Below are 17,661 nucleotides of genomic sequence, written 5' to 3' on the forward strand. Positions count from 1 at the left end.
ATGTCATAGTTCTGATCGATTCAAAGCATTAAGAGCATTGACAACTTGTAGACTTAAACAGGGGGGGGGGGAGGGGAATTAGATCGGCCAGCCAGAAAACTTCAAAATTCACATTTCCAATTTTTCTACGTGGGCTCATTATTTTCCATTCTGTCTCAAAAAAGAGCAATTTTTTACCAAAAATATTGATAATGTGATAGTTCTCATTGATTTAAAGCATTGAGAACAGTGACAACTTGTAGACTAAGACAGGGGGGACCGATAAGATAGGCCACGCAGAAAACTTGAAACTTCACATTTCCAATTTTTCTGAATTGGATCACTATTTTCGATTCGCTTCGAAATCAAGGCAATTTTTTAGCAAAAACGTTGATAATGTGATAGTTCTCATTGATTTAAAGCATTGAGAACAGTGACAACTTGCAGACATAGACAGGGGGACAGATAAGATAGGCCACGAAGAAGACTTGAAACTTCACATTTCCAATTTTTCTGCGTTGGATCATTATTTTCGATTCACTTCCAAATTATAGCAAATTTTTAGCAAAAACGTTGATAATGTGATAGTTCTCTTCGATTTAAAGCATTAAGAACAGGGACAACTTGTAGACTTAGACAGGGGGGGGGCAGATAAGATAGGCCACGCAGAAAACTTGAAACTTCACATTTCCAAAATTTCTGCGTGGGCTCATTACTCTCGATTCTCTTCCGAAATATAGCAATACTCACCAAAAATGTTTATAATGTTATGGTTCTCATCAATTTGAAAAACTGAAAACAGTGGCAAATTGTAGACTTAGACATGGGGGCAGATAAGATAGGCCACACAGAAAAATCAAACTTAAGATTTCCAACTTTTCTTCGTGGGCTCATTTTTTCGATTCTGATTCAAAAAAGATCAATTTTTTACTGAAAATATTGATAATGTGATAGTTCTGATCTATTCGAAGCATTAAGAACATTGACAACTTGTAGACTTAAACAGGGGGGGGGGGGGAGGGGAATTACATCGGCCAGGCAGAAAACTTCAAAATTCACATTTCCAATTTTTCTACGTGGGCTCATTATTATCGTTTCTGTTTCAAAAAAGAGCAATTTTTTATCAAAAATGTTGATAATGTGGTAGTTCTGATCGATTCGAAGCATTAAGAACAGTGACAATTTGTAGACTTAGACAGGGGGGGCAGACAAGATAGGCCACGCAGAAAACTTTAAACTTCACATTTCCAATTGTTTTATGTGAGCTCATTATTTTCGTTTCTGTTTCAAAAAAGAGCAATTTTTTATCAAAAATGTTAATAATGTCATAGTTCTGATCGATTCAAAGCATTAAGAGCATTGACAACTTGTAGACTTAAACAGGGGGGGGGGGAGGGGAATTAGATCGGCCAGCCAGAAAACTTCAAAATTCACATTTCCAATTTTTCTACGTGGGCTCATTATTTTCCATTCTGTCTCAAAAAAGAGCAATTTTTTACCAAAAATATTGATAATGTGATAGTTCTCATTGATTTAAAGCATTGAGAACAGTGACAACTTGTAGACTAAGACAGGGGGGACCGATAAGATAGGCCACGCAGAAAACTTGAAACTTCACATTTCCAATTTTTCTGAATTGGATCACTATTTTCGATTCGCTTCGAAATCAAGGCAATTTTTTAGCAAAAACGTTGATAATGTGATAGTTCTCATTGATTTAAAGCATTGAGAACAGTGACAACTTGCAGACATAGACAGGGGGACAGATAAGATAGGCCACGAAGAAGACTTGAAACTTCACATTTCCAATTTTTCTGCGTTGGATCATTATTTTCGATTCACTTCCAAATTATAGCAAATTTTTAGCAAAAACGTTGATAATGTGATAGTTCTCTTCGATTTAAAGCATTAAGAACAGGGACAACTTGTAGACTTAGACAGGGGGGGGGGCAGATAAGATAGGCCACGCAGAAAACTTGAAACTTCACATTTCCAAAATTTCTGCGTGGGCTCATTACTCTCGATTCTCTTCCGAAATATAGCAATACTCACCAAAAATGTTTATAATGTTATGGTTCTCATCAATTTGAAAAACTGAAAACAGTGGCAAATTGTAGACTTAGACATGGGGGCAGATAAGATAGGCCACACAGAAAAATCAAACTTAAGATTTCCAACTTTTCTTCGTGGGCTCATTTTTTCGATTCTGATTCAAAAAAGATCAATTTTTTACTGAAAATATTGATAATGTGATAGTTCTGATCTATTCGAAGCATTAAGAACATTGACAACTTGTAGACTTAAACAGGGGGGGGGGAGGGGAATTACATCGGCCAGGCAGAAAACTTCAAAATTCACATTTCCAATTTTTCTACGTGGGCTCATTATTATCGTTTCTGTTTCAAAAAAGAGCAATTTTTTATCAAAAATGTTGATAATGTGGTAGTTCTGATCGATTCGAAGCATTAAGAACAGTGACAATTTGTAGACTTAGACAGGGGGGGCAGACAAGATAGGCCACGCAGAAAACTTTAAACTTCACATTTCCAATTGTTTTATGTGAGCTCATTATTTTCGTTTCTGTTTCAAAAAAGAACAATTTTTTATCAAAAATGTTAATAATATCATAGTTCTGATCGATTCAAAGCATTAAGAGCGTTGACAACTTGTAGACTTAAACAGGGGGGGGGAGGGGAATTAGATCGGCCAGCCAGAAAACTTCAAAATTCACATTTCCAATTTTTCTACGTGGTCTCATTATTTTCCATTCTGTCTCAAAAAAGAGCAATTTTTTACCAAAAATATTGATAATGTGATAGTTCTCATTGATTTAAAGCATTGAGAACAGTGACAACTTGTAGACTAAGACAGGGGGACAGATAAGATAGGCCACGCAGAAAACTTGAAACTTCACATTTCCAATTTTTCTGAATTGGATCACTATTTTCGATTCGCTTCGAAATCAAGGCAATTTTTTAGCAAAAACGTTGATAATGTGATAGTTCTCATTGATTTAAAGCATTGAGAACAGTGACAACTTGCAGACATAGACAGGGGGACAGATAAGATAGGCCACGAAGAAGACTTGAAACTTCACATTTCCAATTTTTCTGCGTTGGATCATTATTTTCGATTCACTTCCAAATTATAGCAAATTTTTAGCAAAAACGTTGATAATGTGATAGTTCTCTTCGATTTAAAGCATTAAGAACAGGGACAACTTGTAGACTTAGACAGGGAGGGGCAGATAAGATAGGCCACGCAGAAAACTTGAAACTTCACATTTCCAAAATTTCTGCGTGGGCTCATTACTCTCGATTCTCTTCCGAAATATAGCAATACTCACCAAAAATGTTTATAATGTTATGGTTCTCATCAATTTGAAAAACTGAAAACAGTGGCAAATTGTAGACTTAGACATGGGGGCAGATAAGATAGGCCACACAGAAAAATCAAACTTAAGATTTCCAATATTTCTGCGTGGGATCATTATTCTCGATTCTCTTCCGAAATATAGCAATACTCACCAAAAATGTTTATAATGCTATAGTTCTCATCAATTTGAAAAACTGAAAACAGTGGCAAATTGTAGACTTAGACATGGGGGCAGATAAGATAAGCCACACAGAAAAATTAAACTTAAGATTTCCAATTTTTTACGTGGGCTCATTATTTTCGTTTCTGTTTCAAAAAAGAGCAATTTTTTTACCAAAAATGTTAATAATGTGATAGTTCTGATCGATTCGAAGCATTAAGAACATTGACAACTTGTAGACTTAAACAGGGGGGGGGGGGGGGGTGGGGCAAATTAGATCGGCCAGGCAGAAAACTTCAAACTTCACATTTCCAATTTTTCTACGAGGGCTCATTATTTTCCATTCTGTCTCAAAAAAGAGCAATTTTTTACCAAAATTATTGAAAATGTGATAGTTCTCATTGATTTAAAGCATTGAGAACAGTGACAACTTGTAGACTTAGACGGGGGGGGGGGGGGGGGGGGGGGGGCGGATAAGATAGGCCACGCAGAAAACTTGAAACTTCACATTTCCAATTTTTCTACGTTGGATCATTATTTTCGATTCATTTCCAAATTATAGCAATTTTTTAGCAAAAACGTTGATAATGTGATAGTTCTCATCGATTTAAAGCATTAAGAACAGTGACAACTTGTAGACTTAGACAGGGGTGCAGATAAGAAAGGCCATGCAGAAAAATTAAACTTAAGATTTCCAACTTTTCTTCGTGGGCTCATTTTTTGCGATTCTGTTTCAAAAAAGAGCAATTTTTTACTAAAAATATTGATAACGTGATAGTTCTAATCTATTCAAAGCCTCAAGAACAGTGACAACTTGTAGACTTAGACATGGGGGCAGATAAGATAGGCTACGCAGAAAACTTGAAACTTAAGATTTCCAACTTTTCTTTGTGGGCTCTTTTTTTGCGATTCTGTTTCAAAAAAGACCAATTTTTTAATAAAAATATTGATAATGTGATAGTTCTGATCCATTCGAAGCATTAAAAACAGTTACAACTTGAGGACTTAGACAAGGGGGGGGGGGGGGTGGAATTAAATCGGCCACGCAGAAAATTTCAAACTTCACATTTCCAATTTTTTTAAGTGGGCTCATTATTTTCGTTTCTGTTTCAAAAAAGAGCAATTTTTTATCAAAAATCTTAAAAATGTGATAGTTCTCATCGATTTGAAGCATTAAGAACATTGACAACTTGTAGACTTAAACAGAGGGGGGGGGAGGGGAATTAAATCGGCCAGGCAGAAAACTTCAAAATTCACATTTCCAATTTTTCTACGTGGGCTCATTATTTTCCATTCTGTCTCAAAAAAGAGCAATTTTTTACCAAAAATATTGACAATGTGATAGTTCTGATCGATTCGAAGCATTAGGAACATTGAAAACTTGTAGACTTAGAGAGGAGGGGGGGGGGGGAGGGGAATTAGATCGGCCACGCAGAAAACTTCAAACTTCACATTTCCAATTTTTTTAAGTGGGCTCATTATTTTTGTTTCTGTTTCAAAAAAGAGCATTTTTTTACCAAAAATGTAGATAAAGTGATAGTTCTCATCGATTTGAAGCATTAAGAACAAAGACAACTTGTAGACATAGACAGGGGGCAGATAAGATGGGCCACGCAGAAAAATTGAAACTTCACAGTTCCAATATCTCTACATGGGCTCATTATTTTCGATTCTGCTTTGAAATATAGAAATTTTTTACCAAAAACGTAGATAATGTGATAGTTCTTATCGATTTGAAGCATTGAGAACAGTGACAACTTGTAGACTTAGACGGGGGGGGGGGGGGCAGATAAGATAGGCCAGGAAGAAAACTTGAAACTTCACATTTCAAATTTTTCTGAGTTGGATCAATATTTTCGATTCTCTTTCGAATTATAGCAATTTTTTGTCTAAAACGTTGACAATATGATAGTTCTCATCGATTTGAAGCACTTAGAACAGTGACAACATGTAGACTTTGACAGGGGGCAAATTAGATAGGCCACGAAGAAAAATTGAAACTTCACATTTCCAATTTTTATGCGTGGGCTCATTATTTTCGATTCTGTTACAAAATAAAGCAATTTTTTGTCTAAAACGTTGATAATATGATAGTTCTCGTCGATTTGAAGCATTAAGAACAGTGACAACATGTAGACTTTGACAGGGGGCAAATTAGATAGGCCAGGAAGAAAAATTGAACCTTAACATTTCCAATTTTTCTGCGTGGGCTCATTATAGTCCATTCTGTTCCAAAATAAAGCAATTTTTTCTCTAAAACGTTGATAATATGATAGTTCTCGTCGATTTGAAGCACTTAGAACAGTGACAACATGTAGATTAAATTAGGGGGCAAATTAGATAGGCCACGAAGAAAAATTGAAACTTCACATTTCCAATTTTTATGCGTGGGCTCATTATTTTCGATTCTGTTACAAAATAAAGCAATTTTTTGTCTAAAACGTTGATAATATGATAGTTCTCGTCGATTTGAAGCACTTAGAGCAGTGACAACATGTAGACTTTGAGAGGGGGCAAATTAGATAGGCCAGGAAGAAAAATTGAGCCTTAACATTTCTAATTTTTCTGCGTGGGCTCATTATTTTCGATTCTGTTACAAGATAAAGCAATTTTTTGTCTAAAACGTTGATAATATGTTAGTTCTCGTCGATTTGAATTATTTAGAACAGTGACAACATGTAGACTTTGACAGGGGGCAAATTAGATATTCCAGGAAGAAAAATTGAACCTTAACATTTCCAAATTTTCAGCGTGGGCTCATTATAGTCCATTCTGTTCCAAAATATAGCAGTTTTTTACCAAAAACGTTGATAATATTATAGTTCTCATCGATTTGAAGCATTTAGAGCAGTGAAAACTTGTAGATTTATTAAGGGGGCAAATTAGATAGGCCACGAAGAAAAATTGAAACTTCACATTTCCAATTTTTATGCGTGGGCTCATTATTTTCGATTCTGTTACAAAATAAAGCAATTTTTTGTCTAAAACGTTGATAATATGACAGTTCTCGTCGATTTGAAGCATTTAGAACAGTGACAACGTGTAGACTTTGACAGGGGGCAAATTAGATAGGCCAGGAAGAAAAATTGAACCTTAACATTTCCAATTTTTCTGCGTGGGCTCATTATAGTCCATTCTGTTCCAAAATATAGCAGTTTTTTGTCTAAAACGTTGATAATATGATAGTTCTCGTCGATTTGAATTATTTAGAACAGTGACAACATGTAGACTTTGACAGGGGGCAAATTAGATAGGCCAGGAAGAAAAATTGAACCTTAACATTTCCAATTTTTCTGCGTGGGCTCATTATAGTCCATTCTGTTCCAAAATATAGCAGTTTTTTACCAAAAACGTTGATAATATTATAGTTCTCATCGATTTGAAGCATTTAGAACAGTGAAAACTTGTAGATTTAATTAGGGGGCAAATTAGATAGGCCACGAAGAAAAATTGAAACTTCACATTTCCAATTTTTATGCGTGGGCTCATTATTTTCGATTCTGTTACAAAATAAAGCAATTTTTTGTATAAAACGATGATAATATGATAGTTCTCGTCGATTTGAAGCACTTAGAACAGTGACAACATGTAGACTATGACAGGGGGCAAATTAGATAGGCCAGGAAGAAAAATTGAACCTTAACATTTCCAATTTTTCTGCGTGGGCTCATTATAGTCCATTCTGTTCCAAAATATTGCAGTTTTTTACCAAAAACGTTGATAATATTATAGTTCTCATCGATTTGAAGCATTTAGAACAGTGAAAACCTGTAGATTTAATAAGGGGGCAAATTAGATAGGCCACGAAGAAAAATTGAAACTTCACATTTCAAATTTTTATGCGTGGGCTCATTATTTTCGATTCTGTTACAAAATAAAGCAATTTTTTGTCTAAAACGTTGATAATATGATAGTTCTCGTCGATTTGAAGCACTTAGAACAGTGACAACATGTAGATTTAATTAGGGGGCAAATTAGATAGGCCACGAAGAAAAATTGAAACTTCACATTTCCAATTTTTATGCGTGGGCTCATTATTTTCGATTCTGTTACAAAATAAAGCAATTTTTTGTCTAAAACGTTGATAATATGATAGTTCTCGTCGATTTGAAGCACTTAGAACAATGACAAGATGTAGACTTTGACAGGGGGCAAATTAGATAGGCCAGGAAGAAAAATTGAGCCTTAACATTTCTAATTTTTCTGCGTGGGCTCATTATTTTCGATTCTGTTACAAAATAAAGCAATTTTTTGTCTAAAACGTTGATAATATGTTAGTTCTCGTCGATTTGAAGCACTTAGAACAGTGACAACATGTAGACTTTGACAGGGGGCAAATTAGATAGGCCAGGAAGAAAAATTGAACCTTAACATTTCCAAATTTTCTGCGTGGGCTCATTATAGTCCATTCTGTTCCAAAATATAGCAGTTTTTTACCAAAAACGTTGATAATATTATAGTTCTCATCGATTTGAAGCATTTAGAGCAGTGAAAACTCGTAGATTTAATTAGGGGGCAAATTAGATAGGCCACGAAGAAAAATTGAAACTTCACATTTCCAATTTTTATGCGTGGGCTCATTAATTTCGATTCTGTTACAAAATAAAGCAATTTTTTCTCTAAAACGTTGATAATATGATAGTTCTCGTCGATTTGAAGCATTTAGAACAGTGACAACATGTAGACTTTGACAGGGGGCAAATTAGATAGGCCAGGAAGAAAAATTGAACCTTAACATTTCCAATTTTTCTGCGTGGGCTCATTATAGTCCATTCTGTTCCAAAATATAGCAGTTTTTTACCAAAAACGTTAATAATATTATAGTTCTCATCGATTGGAAGCATTTAGAACAGTGAAAACTTGTAGATTTAATTAGGGGGCAAATTAGATAGGCCACGAAGAAAAATTGAAACTTCACATTTCCAATTTTTATGCGTGGGCTCATTATTTTCGATTCTGTTACAAAATAAAGCAATTTTTTGTCTAAAACGTTGATAATATGATAGTTCTCGTCGATTTGAAGCATTTAGAACAGTGACAACATGTAGACTTTGACAGGGGGCAAATTAGATAGGCCAGGAAGAAAAATTGAACCTTGACATTTCCACTTTTTCTGTGTGGGCTCATTATTTTCGATTCTGTTAAAAAAAAGCAATTTTTTGTATAAAACGATGATAATATGATAGTTCTCGTCGATTTGAAGCATCAAAAACATTAAAAACTTGTAAACTTAGACAGGGGGCAAATTAGATAGCCCACGCAGAAAAATAGAAACTTCACATTTCCATTTTTTCTGCGTAGGCTCATTATTATCGATTCTGTTCCAAAATATAGCAATTTTTTGCGATAATTTTCATCGATTTGAAGTATTAAGAACAGCGACAACTTTGTAGACTTAGACAAGGGGCAAATTGGAAAGGCCCCGTAAAAAAATTGAAACTTCATAATTGCAATTTTTCTGCGTGGGCTAATTATTTTCGAATCTGTCCGAAAATAAAGAGTTTTTTTACCAAAAACGCTCACAAATAGCATGTCTCAACGAAAGGGGAACACAAAAAGACTGGGTTTAATCCGAGATTTGCCTCTTTTATGTTTTGCTAATCTTAAAAGTAGATTTGAGATTGAGTTTATGTTGCCGTCATGTGACGCAGCGTTTGGCATAATGCATCTTCTCCTGTTGCAGTATTCCACGCGAAGTCTGGCAACCACGCAAAAAAATGTATTACACCGGCATGGTTTATCACCGCTTTTGCGGATTCAATGAGAGTCCGGTTCATGCGCTCAGCCATTCCATTCTGTTGTGGAGAGTGTGGAACAGAAGTTTCGAGTTTGATAGCATAGTGGTCAAATCTCTGATTGGCTAAGAGCTCTGTTCGCTACCATGTTCTAAACCAATCAGCACACAGGATTCTCGCAACAAAGTCGCTTCGCAGCTAGAATTAGGCCAATTTTCGCCATTTCAGCGTGTTTTTACCACATTGTTTACAAAATACATTGCACGCCTCTACAACGCAAATTTCCACTTTATTTTTTGTCCAGTTCGTCATTATGCGTTGCTTTTCAACCTATATTAGCTCCACTGTTCGATCGCAAAAATAATATAAAAAACACCTCGCAAATGATCGCTAAATTTCGTGTCTAGATTCAGGGAAATTATGTTTTTACAATCAATTTTGGCGCCCCCTTATCTCCATTTGCGCCCCTATTCAGGGGGCCGCCCTGCCACCATGCCACTGGAGTCAAAGACAGTCCGTGAATTGTGCTCAAAGGTTGAAACTATGGAATACATAGAGAAGTCGTGTAGACATGTCTCAATAACACATGAATTGTTATACACATTGTTAGAATACTTCTAAACATAGGGTACTTCCAACCTATCGATAAGACGCATTATAGGAAATTATGTTACTTGAACTCAACAATCTTGGGTAAGAATAAAAGTTAATACTGAATGATGTAACCAATACACACAAGGCAAGAAATATGTAACGAAAATGATAAGAAGGAAAGTTACAAGGCATATCAGGATTTACCAATTAAAACAACAACGAACATCAAGGACAAAAATTTATTAAATACAATGGAATTCGAAGTAGAGGAAATACAAATAATCGTTTTAAGGTGATAGTGAATGGTTTGATGAAAACATGTTTTCTTAATCCTTCCTACCAGCTTTTTGTGTAACCGTTTATAAAGATCAAGGTTCAGATATTCATGGACCATATAACATATATGATACAAACCTCATGGATAAAAAATAATTGTATATTTCACAAAGTAGAACGACCAAATTTGCGTGCATTCATCTGAACAACAAAGAGGTAAACAACAAATATTTCAATAGGAAGCAATCATCATCAGAGTTGTTAAACAGAAAATTCAACAGTACATACGAAAATGGAAAAATATACAAAGTGACATTCAAAAATGAATATAAACATATAATGGATCAACATGTGATGAACTTCAGACACGTCTTAAATGGCATCTATCAAATGTTAAAAGCCAAATATTCAAAGATAAAAGCGAGAGCCCTGTAATAGAATTAATCGAGAAGCGACAAAGGACGACAAAAAGAGTTTAGAGTTAGTCGCAAACGAATAATTCATGAATAGGCTTAAAAGCAAATCTAAGTAAAGTCAATCATCGACGGAAAAAGATACAAGATGATGGTTAGATATAATACTAATACTAATGACAAGTCCTTATAAACACCTATCATACCAATGGCCTATCCTACTTATGTCGTAGCCTACTAATGGCCTATCCTACTAATGACCAATTTTATTAAACACCTATCCTACTAATGTCCTAGCTCACTAATGTCCTATCCTACTAATGGTCTATCCTGCTAATGTCGTATCCTACTAATGACCAATTTTATTAAAAACCTATCCTACTAGAGGCCTTTCCTATTAATGTCCTAGCCTACAAATCTCCTATCCTACTAATGACCAATTTTATTAAAAACCTAACCTACTAATGGCCTATCCTACTAACGTCCTATCCTACTAATGACCTATCCTACTAATGTCCTATTCTACTAATGACCAATTTTATTAAAAACCTAACCTACTAATGGCCTATCCTACTAATGTCCTATCCTACTAATGACCTATACTACTAATGTCCTATCCTACTAATGACCAATTTTATTAAAAACCTAACCTACTAATGGCCTATCCTACTAATGTCCTATCCTACTAATGACCAATTTTATTCAAAACCTTACCTACTAATGGCCTATACTGCTAATGTCGTATCCTACTAATGACCAATTTTATTAAAAACCTAACCTACTAATGGCCTATCCTACTAATGTCCTATCCTACTAATGACCAATTTTATTCAAAACCTAACCTACTAATGGCCTAACCTACTTATGTCCTATCCTACTAATGGTCTATCCTACTAATGTCTTATCCTACTAATGACCAATTGTATTAAAAACCTAACCTACTAATGGCCTATCCTACTAATGTCCTATCCTACTGATGACCTATCCTACTTATGTCCTATCCTACTAATGACCAATTTTTTTAAAAACCCAACCTACTAATGGCCTATCCTACTAATGACCAATTTTATTAAAAATCTAACCTACTAATGACCTATCCTACTAATGACCCATCCTACTAATGTCCTATCCTATCAATGTCCTATCCTACTAATGGTCTATCCTACTAATGTCCTATCCTACTAATGACCAATTTTATTAAAAACCTAACCTACTAATGGACTATGCTACTAATGTCCTATCCTACTAATGTCCTATCCTACTAATGACCAATTTTATTAAAAACCTAAACTACTAATGGCCTTTCCTACTAATGTCCTATCCTACTAATGACCTATTCTACTAATGTCCTATCCTACTAATGTCCTATCCTACTAATGACCAATTTCATTAAAAACATAACCTACTAGAGGCCAATCCTATTAATGTCCTATCCTACTAATGGTCTATCCTACTAATATCCTATCCTACTAATGACCAATTTTATTAAAAACCTAACCTACTAATGGCCTATCCTACTAATGTCCTATCCTACTAATGTCCTATCCTACTAATGACCAATTTTATTAAAAACCTAAACTACTAATGGCCTATCCTACTAATGTCCTATCCTACTAATGACCTATTCTACTAATGTCCTATCCTACTAATGTCCTATCCTACTAATAACCAATTTCATTAAAAACTTAACCTACCAATGGCCTATCCTACTAATGTCCTATCCTACTAATGTCCTATCCTACTAATGTCCTATCCTACTAATGACCAATTTTATTAAAAACCTATTCTACTAATGGCCTATCCTACTAATGTCCTATCCTACTAATGACCTATCCTACTAATGTCCTATCTTACTAATGACCAATTTTATTAAAAACCTAACCTACTAATGACCTATCCTACTAATGTCCTATCCTACTAATGGTCTATCCTACTAATGTCTTAGCCTACTAATGACCAATTTTATTAAAAACCTAACCTACTAATGGCCTATCCTACTAATGTCCTATCCTACTAATGACCTATCCTACTAATGTCCTATCTTACTAATGACCAATTTTATTAAAACCTAACCTACTAATGACCTATCCTACTAATGTCCTATCCTACTAATGGTCTATCCTACTAATGTCTTAGCCTACTAATGACCAATTTTATTAAAAACCTATACTACTAGAGGCCTATCCTATTATTGTCCTAGCCTACTAATGTCCTATCCTACTAATGACCAATTTTATTAAAAACCTATCCTACTAGAGGCCTATCCTATTAATGTCTTATCCTACTAATGTCGTATCCTACTAATGAACTATCCTACTAATGGTCTAACCTACTAATGTCCTATCCTACTAAGGAACAATTTTATTAAAAACCTAACCTACTAATGGCCTATCCTACTAATATCCTATCCTACTAATGACCCATCCTACTAATGTACTATCCTACTAATGTCCTATCCTACTAATGAGCAATTTTATTAAAAACCTATCCTACTAGAGGCCTATCCTATTAATGTCCTAGCCTAATAATGTCCTATCCTACTAATGACCAATTTTATTAAAAATCTAACCTACTAATGGCCTATCCTACTAATGTCCTATCCTACTAATGACCTATCCTACTAATGTCTTAGCCTACTAATGACCAATTTTATTAAAAACCTATCCTACTAGAGGCCTATCCTATTAATGTCCTAGCCTACTAATGTCCTATCCTACTAATGACCAATTTTATTAAAAACCTAAACTACTAATGGCCTATCCTACTAATGTCCTCTCCTACTAATGACCTATCCTACTAATGTCTTAGCCTACCAATGACCAATTTTATTAAAAACCTATCCTACTAATGACCTATCCTACTAATGTCCTATCCTACTAAGGGTGTATCCTACTAATGTCTTAGCCTACTAATGACCAATTTTATTAAAAACCTATCCTACTAGAGGCCTATCCTATTAATGTCCTAGCCTACTAATGTCCTATCCTACTAATGACCAATTTTATTAAAAACCTATCCTACTAGAGGCCTATCCTATCAATGTCCTATCCTACTAATGGTCTATCCTACTAATGTTCTATACTACTAATGACCAATTTTATTAAAAACCTAACCTACTAATGGCCTATACTACTAATGTCCTATCCTACTAATGTCCTATCCTACTAATGACCAATTTTATTAAAAACCTAAACTACTAATGGCCTATCCTACTAATGTCCTATCCTACTAATGACCTATTCTACTAATGTCCTATCCTACTAATGTCCTATCCTACTAATGACCAATTTCATTAAAAACCTAACCTACCAATGGCCTATCCTACTAATGTCCTATCCTAATAATGGTCTATCCTACTAATGTCTTAGCCTACTAATGACCAATCTTATTAAAAACCTATCCTACTAGAGGCCTATCCTCTTAATGTCCTAGCCTACTAATGTCCTATCCTACTAATGACCAATTTTATTAAAAACCTATCCTACTAGAGGCCTATCCTATTAATTTCCTATCCTACTAAAGTCCTTTCCTACTAATGACCTATCCTACTAATGACCCATCCTACTAATGTCCTATCCTACTAATGTCCTATCCTACTAATGACCAATTTTATTAAAAACCTATCCTACTAGAGGCCTATCCTATCAATGTCCTATCCTACTAATGGTCTATCCTACTAATGTCCTATCCTACTAATGACCAATTTTATTAAAAACCTAACCTACTAATGGCCTATCCTACTAATGTCCTATCCTACTAATGTCCTATCCTATTAATGACCAATTATATTAAAAACCTAAACTACTACTGGCCTATCCTACTAATGTCCTATCCTACTAATGACCTATTCTACTAATGTCCTATCCTACTAATGTCCTATCCTACTAATGATCAATTTCATTAAAAACCAAACCTACCAATGGCCTATCCTACTAATGTCCTATCCTACTAATGGTCTATCCTACTAATGTCTTAGCCTACTAATGACCAATTTTATTAAAAACCTATCCTACTAGACGCCTATCCTATTAATGTCCTAGCCTACTAATGTCCTATCTTACTAATGACCAATTTTATTAAAAACCTATCCTACTAATGGCCTATCCTACTAATGAACTATCCTACTAATGGTCTAACCTACTAATGTCCTATCCTACAAAGGAACAATTTTATTAAAAACCAAACCTACTAATGGCCTATCCTACTAATATCCTATACTACTAATGACCCATCCTACTAATGTCCTATCCTACAAATGTCCTATCCTACTAATGACCAATTTTATTAAAAACCTATCCTACTAGAGGCCTATCCTATTAATGTCCTAGCCTAATACTGTCCTATCCTACTAATGACCAATTTTATTAAAAATCTAACCTACTAATTGCCTATCCTACTAATGTCCTATCCTACTAATGACCTATCCTACTAATGTCTTAGCCTACTAATGACCAATTTTATTAAAAACCTATCCTACTAGAGGCCTATCCTATTAATGTCCTAGCCTACTAATGTCCTATGCTACTAATGACCAATTTTATTAAAAACCTAAACTACTAATGGCCTATCCTACTAATGTCCTATCCTACTAATGACCTATCCTACTAATGTCTTAGCCTACTAATGACCAATTTTATTAAAAACCTATCCTACTAGAGGCCTATCAAATTAATTTCCTAGCCTACTAATGTCCTATCCTACTAATGACCAATTTTATTAAAAACCTAACCTACTAGAGGCCTATCCTATTAATGTCCTAACCTAATACTGACCTATCCTACTAATGACCAATTTTATTAAAAATCTAACCTACTAATGGCCTATCCTACTAATGTCCTATCCTACTAATGACCTATCCTACTAATGTCCTATCCTACTAATGTCCTATCCTACTAATAACCAATTTCATTAAAAACTTAACCTACCAATGGCCTATCCTACTAATGTCCTATCCTACTAATGTCCTATCCTACTAATGTCCTATCCTACTAATGACCAATTTTATTAAAAACCTATTCTACTAATGGCCTATCCTACTAATGTCCTATCCTACTAATGACCTATCCTACTAATGTCCTATCTTACTAATGACCAATTTTATTAAAAACCTAACCTACTAATGACCTATCCTACTAATGTCCTATCCTACTAATGGTCTATCCTACTAATGTCTTAGCCTACTAATGACCAATTTTATTAAAAACCTAACCTACTAATGGCCTATCCTACTAATGTCCTATCCTACTAATGACCTATCCTACTAATGTCCTATCTTACTAATGACCAATTTTATTAAAACCTAACCTACTAATGACCTATCCTACTAATGTCCTATCCTACTAATGGTCTATCCTACTAATGTCTTAGCCTACTAATGACCAATTTTATTAAAAACCTATACTACTAGAGGCCTATCCTATTATTGTCCTAGCCTACTAATGTCCTATCCTACTAATGACCAATTTTATTAAAAACCTATCCTACTAGAGGCCTATCCTATTAATGTCTTATCCTACTAATGTCGTATCCTACTAATGAACTATCCTACTAATGGTCTAACCTACTAATGTCCTATCCTACTAAGGAACAATTTTATTAAAAACCTAACCTACTAATGGCCTATCCTACTAATATCCTATCCTACTAATGACCCATCCTACTAATGTACTATCCTACTAATGTCCTATCCTACTAATGAGCAATTTTATTAAAAACCTATCCTACTAGAGGCCTATCCTATTAATGTCCTAGCCTAATAATGTCCTATCCTACTAATGACCAATTTTATTAAAAATCTAACCTACTAATGGCCTATCCTACTAATGTCCTATCCTACTAATGACCTATCCTACTAATGTCTTAGCCTACTAATGACCAATTTTATTAAAAACCTATCCTACTAGAGGCCTATCCTATTAATGTCCTAGCCTACTAATGTCCTATCCTACTAATGACCAATTTTATTAAAAACCTAAACTACTAATGGCCTATCCTACTAATGTCCTCTCCTACTAATGACCTATCCTACTAATGTCTTAGCCTACCAATGACCAATTTTATTAAAAACCTATCCTACTAATGACCTATCCTACTAATGTCCTATCCTACTAAGGGTGTATCCTACTAATGTCTTAGCCTACTAATGACCAATTTTATTAAAAACCTATCCTACTAGAGGCCTATCCTATTAATGTCCTAGCCTACTAATGTCCTATCCTACTAATGACCAATTTTATTAAAAACCTATCCTACTAGAGGCCTATCCTATCAATGTCCTATCCTACTAATGGTCTATCCTACTAATGTCCTATACTACTAATGACCAATTTTATTAAAAACCTAACCTACTAATGGCCTATACTACTAATGTCCTATCCTACTAATGTCCTATCCTACTAATGACCAATTTTATTAAAAACCTAAACTACTAATGGCCTATCCTACTAATGTCCTATCCTACTAATGACCTATTCTACTAATGTCCTATCCTACTAATGTCCTATCCTACTAATGACCAATTTCATTAAAAACCTAACCTACCAATGGCCTATCCTACTAATGTCCTATCCTAATAATGGTCTATCCTACTAATGTCTTAGCCTACTAATGACCAATCTTATTAAAAACCTATCCTACTAGAGGCCTATCCTCTTAATGTCCTAGCCTACTAATGTCCTATCCTACTAATGACCAATTTTATTAAAAACCTATCCTACTAGAGGCCTATCCTATTAATTTCCTATCCTACTAATGTCCTTTCCTACTAATGACCTATCCTACTAATGACCCATCCTACTAATGTCCTATCCTACTAATGTCCTATCCTACTAATGACCAATTTTATTAAAAACCTATCCTACTAGAGGCCTATCCTATCAATGTCCTATCCTACTAATGGTCTATCCTACTAATGTCCTATCCTACTAATGACCAATTTTATTAAAAACCTAACCTACTAATGGCCTATCCTACTAATGTCCTATCCTACTAATGTCCTATCCTATTAATGACCAATTATATTAAAAACCTAAACTACTACTGGCCTATCCTACTAATGTCCTATCCTACTAATGACCTATTCTACTAATGTCCTATCCTACTAATGTCCTATCCTACTAATGATCAATTT

Source organism: Rhopilema esculentum, chromosome 9 (genome assembly GCF_057945365.1).
Source record: "Rhopilema esculentum isolate cy_ngs chromosome 9, ASM5794536v1, whole genome shotgun sequence".
NCBI classification, from domain to species: domain Eukaryota; kingdom Metazoa; phylum Cnidaria; class Scyphozoa; order Rhizostomeae; family Rhizostomatidae; genus Rhopilema; species Rhopilema esculentum.